The sequence below is a fragment of the Ostrinia nubilalis genome, chromosome 18 (assembly GCF_963855985.1).
Source record: "Ostrinia nubilalis chromosome 18, ilOstNubi1.1, whole genome shotgun sequence".
Lineage (NCBI taxonomy): Eukaryota > Metazoa > Arthropoda > Insecta > Lepidoptera > Crambidae > Ostrinia > Ostrinia nubilalis.
The window spans coordinates 14,471,555-14,481,826 of NC_087105.1; positions in this window are offsets into that span (position 1 = coordinate 14,471,555).

The following is a 10,272-nucleotide window of genomic DNA, read 5'->3' on the forward strand; positions in this document are numbered from 1 at the left end:
TTTTATCGATAAAAATACTTCAAATTTGGGGCTTGACCCATTTATCGCAAAATTACAAGGATTTAAGTTTTTAATTTTTAGTTTTCACCTCTTCCTTCAAAAACAAGTGAAAGCGTGGGTAGCTTAACATTAATAAAAAAAATATTTTATATCATGATATAGCCCATAAAATTATCTTTTAGTCGAAGTAGAAACAGACACAAGTTTCATACATTTTATGGGAGTAAGAATGGATTTAATTAGAAAAATACATAATTTTTTTCACTTCTTTTTCAGTTATTTTCTAACACAAGAAAAACCAGGTCGTTAAAGTATGTTTTTTTTGCATTGTATTATTAGTATTTGAGCTATTCTACAAAACGAATGTAAATTTATTAGTCTACGTCTATTAGTTTCGACGTAATTGTTGAACAAAGATACCCCTTCTCAGCCGGTTCCATAGTAATCGGAATAGGTTGTGTGATTCTTTCAGGCAGTGCATTTTCGCATGTTAGCAGCGCTATGGAACCGGCTGGGAAGGGGTAGCTTTGTTCAACAATTGCGTCGAAACTAATAGACGTAGACTAATAAATTTACATTCGTTTTGTAGAATAACTCAAATACTAAAAATACAATGCAAATAAAACATACCTTAACGACCCGGTTTTTCTTGTGTTGGAAAATAAGTGAAAAAAGTCATGTTTTTTTCTAATTAAATCCATTCTTACTCTTTTAAAATGTATGAAACTTGTGTTTGTTTTTACTTCTACTAATAGATAATTTTATTGGCTATCGCATGATATAAAATTTTTGCTTATTAGTGTTAAGTTACCCACGCTTTCACTTGTTTTTAAAGGAAGAGGTGAAAACTAAAAATTAAAAACTTAAATCCTTGTAATTTTGCGAGAAATGGGTCAAGCCCCAAATTTGAAGTATTTTCATCGATAAAATTGCCCATAGATTACGCCCTTAAAGTTTGATCACTACATGCCCGGACACACTGTATTTCTAAGCATATTCCGCGAAGGTGAAATGCTGAATGAAGTTGAAAATTGGTGGGCTTTTAGTAGCGTCCCTTCAGTATGGAAAATTAACACCTTTCAGGGAAAATTGTGTGAAGTACGACCGTGCTTACGTACATGTTTCATATTTTATTTCATATCTGAGTAATGCTTTTGATTTGGGGCTATTTTATCATGACAAGCACAATGTAAATATGGAAGTAAACTTTGAATTATACTAAGAGAATATCCTGGTATTTTTAGTCTGATCTTCCAGTTCTGGGTAAAAACTCAAGACCACGTTTAAGTAATCCATGTTGTTATTGATTATCTTATTGTATTTTAGGCAATCTAACCAACTGTAGAACATCAGGTTTCTTCATTAATGTGAGAGACAATATCTTATTAACACTAAATTGATCATATCCATCCATGTTTCATTAGTAAAACGTCCATTATTGGATCTTATGATCTTCAGTATATTATCGGTTAAGTGGCAATAATAATATGATTGGACAAAGATGAATGTAGATAATTTATGGGAGATCCGTAATCGAACTAAAGTCGCTGACATAGCCCAACGGATTAGTAAGCTGAAGTGGCAATGGGCAGGGCACATAGTACGCAGAAATGACGGCCGATGGGGCAGCAAGGTTCTGGAGTGGAGGCTTCGTACCAGAAAGCGCAGCGTAGGACGTCCACCCACAAGGTGGACCGACGACCTCATAAAGGTAGCGCGAAGGCACAGGATACAGGCCGCCACCAACCGGATATTGTGGAAATCATTGGAGGAGGCCGTCCACTGCTACGTCCTATGGCTGAAAATGATGATGATGAAATGTAGATAATAGAACAAAATTCCTAACATAATTAAATTTAATTAATTAATTAGTAATTGTCTGAAAAGTAAGATTAGAAAGATTTTCAAGCCCTGTCTGATGCCTATAGCGACTCATTAAGTCTAACGTTTTGACGTTAGTTGTTACAACCCACACGCTAGAAGTTTAAATTCATAACAATAAAGCTTTAGATAAAAACTTTTTTAATAACATGAAAACGAGAAGTGTAAAACTGAAATAAACAAGATCTGCTGCATTATTAAATGCACGAACTTTAACAATATCTAAACTTTCCAAACCGATAATCGCGTCACATGTAACGAAGTTATCAGACGAAAACTTATCGACGTTAACAGGGGAAAGAAAATATGGAAAAATACACTCGCGAGCAAAGAAATGTACCTACACCAAAAGGGAGCAACAGATCGATTTAGTTTTTAAAAATTGTACCTCTTTCTCTTGTGTAACAAGTGAAGTTTGAGAGACATTCGATAGGTAGGTCTTAATTGTGAGGCTTTTCTTTATAGTTTGTTCCTAACAAATCATTTTATTCTTACTAGTTTCGAATCTTCATTTAATAGTGATGACTTAATGCGATCTTGCTAGAAATAATCTGATTGAACGGAAGTAAAATTGTAATTAATATCACTAATTTAATACATCCCAAAACGACTTGGACTTCACAAATAACATTTTAAAAGCATTTTCACAAATAACTTTGGAACATTACACACAACGCAAGACGATTTCATTGCAAGTAAGTGTATAAACCAGCTTCTTTAGTTTAGAACCCGATACGGTAAAAACTTTGCTTATCACAACTACACCGCGCGCGCAAACTCGAGATCACTAATGATGTTCGATGCAGAAACTTGTATTGTTTGAACTCATAACTCGAAGTAACAACATGATTATGTTTTTATGAAAATACGTACTTACTTAGAGGTAAGCTTTGCATTTATAAGCTGAAGGGCAATTTTTGAAGGGTTATTATCTTCTAGTACCTACCAGCGAATCGAAACAATAAAAATCACTTGTTACCGCGGTCTCGTGCACCCACTGCTGATGGTTCCACGAGTTAATTCAAGAGGCAAATGAAACGGTATGTTATGGTACATGATCGAAAGCAACATGGAACATAAGAAAGACAATGTTGCGTACCTGTGCATAAAATACCTGTTTTCTTGCAAAATGTTTAAGTCAAAGTTATTTTGTTGGCAGAAATCTTTACACAGATTAAGAGGCTTTGTTCGTTTGCCTTGGTAATCACAGTCCAGGAATTGATAATAAATTAATTTCAAGGTTACAATTTTTTTCCTTTAAATTTCATTTTAAACTTTGCTTGCTGTAGGTACATAATCTACGAATTGTCAAGTTCAACCAACCATAAAAATTTCCATTAGAATAAAAGCTATTATTTTGATCATTAACCTACAGTAACGTATCTTTGCTCCAAAGGGAAATTAACCTAACATATTCCACTTAATATGTCTAGAACAGTCACGTAAAAGTCAATAAATCACTTTGTAACATTCGGTGGAATTATAACTACATTTAGTTGGTCCTTTTTGTTAGCAAAAGACAACTGATCTATCAGTGTAGTGTGTGTCATATCAAAATGAAAACAACGTCCTATCTAAGAAAGTTCATCATCTTCGAACACTTCTTCTTCATCAACCGTTCCTATTTGATCGAAGATGTTGTTACGTGGATCTTTTGCAACATCGTTTTCTTCACCATCACCTGTTCTGTCGTTTGCGCCATCATTTTTGATATCATGTACGCTGAGGATAATGCAAAAATGAACCTTTGGATTTACCAATTTCTATCAGCTTTGGAAACATGGCATTTGGCGTCTGCAGCAAGGTCACGAAAATCATTTCCTATACTAGATATGATCGATAAGAAATGCTCAGAAGTGAATACCAGTTTACCAAGTCTAAAAGGTTTAGCTTCATCATCTATAGTGTATTTGTTATTATCAACGTTACTGGATTCTATAGGGTTTTTCTTAGTGGATGTACCGAGAAGTTTGCAAATATCGTTGTTTATTGGAACAGCGGCGCATGACGCTGAGATGATTTTCTACAGTTTAATGATAAAAGGGTTCAGTTTGCGGTTGTCCATGTTGGAGAAATTGAACCCGTATGTTGGCGCGAAGATTTATGGAAGAATTCTTATTGGTACTGCAAATCTTAGTGCGGACTTTTTTATGAGGGTAAGCGAAAGGTTTTTTATTGTTACTTACTTAAAACAAATCTAATTTTTCTCTAAAGGCCTCCGTATTTTTCTTAGCGGACGCCCTAATAGACGATTTTACGACCAGAGGCGTTAGACAACATTTAGAACCTACGTGATTACATCATTTTATTTTTCTGTTTACCAAACTACTTTGATTTTGATTTCGACCAATATACCAGCAGCTTATTTTTCCTGAAGAGCAAACTAAGCTTATTCTAAATTCTGTTTGCAGGTGCTTCTAATGCTACTGGCAACCTTTTTTAAAACAGTAATTTATTTGGTTTTATTCATTTTCTCCGACTATGCGGTGAGTGCACACTTGACATTTTTTGATATTTTTGTTAAAGAAAAGTACTGATTGATTGTGAGAAGCTACTGAAATGTGAGAAATAAAAAACCTTGCATATTCCTTACTGTCCAAAGATTATTACATCTATACTTATAATAAATCTGTAGAGAGGTCAATTCTGTACATGAAATATATCTTCAAAATAACTATCAGGGGGTGATTAGTGATCGATACTGATGCCAAAAATGCAATCAGTAAAATTTTTGTCTGTCTGTCTGTCTGTCTGTCTGTCCGTCTGTATGTTCCTTATAGAAACAAAAACTATTCGACGGATTTTGACGAAAGGATGATGGGCACTTTTCTATGGAATCTGGGCGTAAAACCAACAGAAATGTAACTACTATTATTTGTTACGACTTAATATCAGAAATATATTTTCATATAAATAACTACCAAAAACTCCCGGGTTTGCTTGGAAATTGACATAATGTGTAATAGTAATAGGTGCTTTATTGCGCAAACGAAAAATATTATTAATTATTATACTTATCTACTTACATTTTAAATACATTAAGTTATTTATCCATTATTATGTCCAACAGTTCAGGAGTGGGGCCAACAAATGGTATATTTAAACCATGTTCTACATTATAAGCGTAGGACCAATACCTAGGTACCATTTAGAGAAATGACATGAACACAGTCATGTTTCAATGGGATTTCTACCAGTTAAGTTGTAGTGTTGTCGCATAATCGAGCACGGATCGATTATTAATCGATATTGCCAAATAACGATTTATCCATTTACTATTCGATTAATCGATTTTATTGATTACCATCACGATGGCTCCTACGTATACTGGCGTAAGTGAAAAAAGTAAATTTTACAGGAGAGCCATTTTAGTGGCCAGAACCATATTTTTGGGTCATATCTTCTGACCTACTAAAACGAATTTAATGAAATTTCACATTTAGCCTTAACATGTAATGCTTTTGCTACTGCTGTTATCAATTTTTATATTTTTCTTATATATTTTGAGATTTTACGCATTGCCCTTTTACGTCGTCATATTTCTATAATTTTATGTATATTGTTCAACGTAAAGAGACTTAAATGACAACGTAAATATAATATTTTAAGCGATTACTCTCTTTATTTATGCATGTAATTACTTTAATTGTTATCATGTGCTATATCAATAATAAATCAGTTAGAAAAAGTCGTTTAATGTACCGTTTTACATTTTAACGCAAATACGCCCATATATTGTGCTCGAGATTTAGTTAGGTCTTTTAACATAATGTGTCATTTATTAAAAAATATAAATAACTTGAAAAAATCGAATTGCCTAAGGCGGGAATTGAACCCACGATGCCTTAGGCAGTTCGATTTTTTCAAGTTATTTATAATTTTCAAATTAGTTTGAGATGCGACTCTTAACGCTAAAAATTAAATAACTATATAATGTGTCATAATTTATAAATAAAACAATTTGCTAAATATTTTCATGGCTTTATTTAAGATTTGGATTATAAAAAATATATGTTTATGTAAGCAACTACTCGTATAGATTGACGAATCGTATGATTGGGCTTTATACGTGGCGTAGTTTTGCACATACGCCTATTTGCCTAAAATTTTATTTTGTATCTAATGGAAAAAAAAATTTTTTTTCTTACTGATGTTATAGATTAGAGCAAAGTGAAATCATTGCTTAAATAATTGGAAAAAGGCGTAAGCGGCAGTTTCGCCCTTATACGTAGGAGCCATCGTCATTACTATCATTTGATTGTTAATTAAATTCCTTATTTTCAGCAATATAATCGATTATTGCAATCGAATAATCGATTATGATTTATTCGGTATACATACTTACTAAATCGATAGAATCGATAGTAAGATATGATACAATACTCCCAATATGATCGATAAAAGCAATAATTGACCTAATACTATTTTTATTACTATAATGTGATGTGAAATACTATGGAAACTTTGCATATTCAACGACCTCTATCTCCGTATCCCCGCGTATTTCAGGATTGTTGTCATACTATGAAATGAAGTACTAGTATTAAGCTTTAATTTAGTATACTTTTTGTTTCAGTTGGTTTAACGCCCAATATGCCCATCATCCTTTGGTACAATTATTCTTCATACTCCTGGGCAGGTTATAGGATACTTAGGAATTCCCACGGGAACGGGAATTAGCGGGAAAATCCTTTAGTATGAAAAATCTAAACCGCTTAAGTTAGAAGCTTGAAATTTGGCATGCAGGTACCTTAGTAAACTTAAAGCTTAGTTACAACAGGATATTGCAAAATTCCCACGGGAACTGGAGTTAGCGGGAAAAAACATTTGTATGAAAAAATCTAAACCGCGTAATATAGACGAAGGGGGTAAAACGGGATCCACGCGTACGAAGTCCCGGGCGGCCGCTAGTTAATAATAATAACGTTCACACGAAAATCCCGTTTACAGTGTCCCGCAAAAAACCGATCCGTTCGTATTATGTAGTTTGAATTTCAAAGAAGTTCAATCTCATGACAAGTGTGTTCACATGGTAATCAGTTTTTGCGCGATCGTGCATTTGATAAAACTGTTTTTTTTTCGGGAACAAGCCCTAATAGTCCTATTTCATGTACCAGATAACCCCTCTGACCATATACATGGGGTTCCGCGAGCTAAAGGCGCTGCACTCGGTGTGGGTGCTGTGCGCGGCAGCAGCGGAGTCCGACAGCGTGTGCCAGGCGCTGGCCTTCCACCTGGCCTCCAGGATAGTGTCGGACCCGACTATCAATAAATGTGAGTTGGAGAGTTTATAATAAAAAACGTTTTGTAGCAAAAAACATAACGAACAGTTGGTCATTGTCTTTTTATCAGCTTTCTTTGGAACTACTTATAGCGAACTATTAAACTCGTTTTCAAGTACTTTTCATTTCGAAAGTGTAACCTTGTGTACTTAAAAAGTTTTTACAATTTTAAAATTGTGATACTCAGGTCATTACCTACTGACTGATCTACTGACTGACGGTTAATCAGACTGAAATGTGACAATGAAAGCAAGCGCAAAAATTAATTATCTACTTACAGGATTTATCATGAAACTTTTCATGTTACTGCTAACAATAGCAATAAGATTATTTTTCAATTAAATCGATGTTAAAATTATGCAATAAATTAATCATAGCAAATAAGGAAGCGCTGGATGAAGGTCGCTACCTCAGATCATAGAAAGAGAATAGATATGAAGTCCCGCGTAACTACAACGAGAACCAGTGTCCCCACATTTCCCCCACCACAGCTCCCACACACACATTCAACTGTGTAAAAACAAAGCGACTGAGAGTCTACGACAACATGTGCAACCGGCTTTAAAGTGCTGTGATTGGCCAGAAGGCGTGCCTTATGGCCAATCAATGGCCGCGTGACGTGACGCACACTTTGAAAACGCTAGTGAGAGAACAAAGATAAAATGGAGTCGACAAGATATCGATACTTTAAATCGCTAGGGGCAAGGCTCGAAACTGGTTTCACAAAATGCTTATGTATGAAAACCTTTTTATTATTATACGTGATTATTAACTACTATCACGCATTTACTTTTTAATTATGGCGATCTGCGTACCGCATATGTTTATCAAAAATAATGCCTATATTAGGCTTTCAACTAGCTCTTATAGTAATTACATAGTTGACAGTTACTAATTACTTCTACTGTTTTTTTTTTTAATTACAAAATAGAAAATTATAATTTACTTCTATTTATCGATAATAGGAAACCGCATTAGAACACGAGCACGGCACTATGTTACGACCGGCACATGCGGCCGTACTGTGTATTTTCACACGACAGTGGATATCGGAAGAAATTAAATACATTGCGCAGTAGTTGAGCATGACATAAAGTGGTTGCTAACTAAATCGTCAATGTACAAGTGTGTTAGAATTTTTTTCACCACTGATTTCGATATCGCAGTAACTGTTACGGCACTGAATTCGTACATAAAAATGTTTAGTTTTTTTTTATTTATAAGCAAAATACCAATGGATTTGCAATACTTACATGTAGTAAATGACTCCATTGTTCCTGTAGTTCGTTCGTTTCACTTGTTTTATTGCACGTAACGACGCATTATCCAAAATATCGGAGAACATTTCCTTAGTACGACTGAATCGCGACTAACCTAGCTACGCGGCCGATGTTCGTTTCTGGGCATATCGCGGAGACACGCGCCACGCCCCCGTTTCACATCTATTCCCTTCTATGATCTGAGGTCGCTACCAACCGATAACTATGAAAATCATTGGGGGAGGCCTATGTTCAGTAGTCCACGTCTTATGGCTGAAATGATGACGATGATGATGATATAACTTGTTACAGCAGATCCAAAGTCGCCGCAGTACAAGACTGTGTCTCGTTGGCTGGCCAAGGTCTCCGAGTATCGTCCGAAGTACATCACGGGTTCGATTCTGTCCATAGACATGGCTGTACTGATCGATCTGATCGATTTGGGCATCGGATATGGGCTGATTGTTTTTCAGGTAATCGATTTATTTACCTACTTAGATTAAATCACTAAATAACTTATTATTTAACTTTAATTAACTTAACTTCGCCCACGTTGAATTTTTCGGTTTTTTATGTAACTTAAGACACTCAGCAATAATGTGGCTTTCTATTGGTGAAAGAATTTTTAAAACGGTTCAGTTGATCCCGAGATTACTCCTTACAATTTAACAAAATTATACAAACACACAAACTTGACCTCTTTATAATATTAGTATAGACTACTTTTTAGATTAAATCACTAATTAATTAACTTATAATTTAATGTAATGAAAAAATTAGGTTCATGGTAATATGTTGTTGTACTCGGAGTAGATCAAAATCTATCAATAATAAATCCGTTGTCCCCATAATACAAGCTTTGCTTAGTTTGAGACTAGAGGCGCAGTGTAAAAATGTCCAAGGATATTTATTATTATTTATGCTACTTTGTTTTTTTTATTCAAGACATTCAATTTCCGCTAGGTATTCAAAGCGGTAACCAGTATGATAATCAGTGTGAATAATTTCAATATCTAATTTAATAAGTAGGTAATTGAAAAAGAAATAAGAAAATGTCTTTCTTTCATGGAAAACAGAGTGAAAATATTTTTCCAGCTAAATTCAAGAATGCGCCATCTATCCAAAGCAAGCGGTACTTTTTACAACCATTCCCAAGCAGAGGGTTGCGTGACGTAGCGTGCTTGTAAAAAGCAGCCTGCTACAGAAACCTGAAATTAATGTTTTAATTTCCAGTGTTAGCGACTCTATCGTAAATATTGCCAATGTTGGCTAAAATAGGAAAACTGAACGTTTTTTAAAGCTTGTTAATAATTTTAGGGCACAAAAAGGTCTAGTGGTGCCTAATCATTTGGATATTTATTTTTTAAATAATTATTAGCTACATTGAAAATTATTTTCTATTATTCAAATTGAAATAAGATAGTTAACAAATTATACCTCAATTCTGAGTTAACGTGGTAACTAGGTAGAAAATAGAGTTAATTCTCTATTCATGTCTGTAATTATGTAGGTACAGAGGTTTTAATCCTTCTGTATTGAGTGGGTAGTTATAACTTATTTTCTCTTTTTTTACAGATGTACACGGTATTCTTTTGAACATTCAAGCAATGCTGATGGCTTGGTGGTGTGGGTGCGCATCCAATCAGTTACTGGTTCGAATCCCGCCGCAAGCGTTAGTGCGATTAGTACGAGCTTTTATACACACGATTAAAGTCATAAAAATATAAATAATTATGTCTATCCATTCGCTATTTTTGTCATTTTATGTACTAGATAGATATACAAACTGTTTTGACGTTTGGAACAAGGTAAATATTATAATTAATTCCGAAAGTTTGTTTCTATTATTT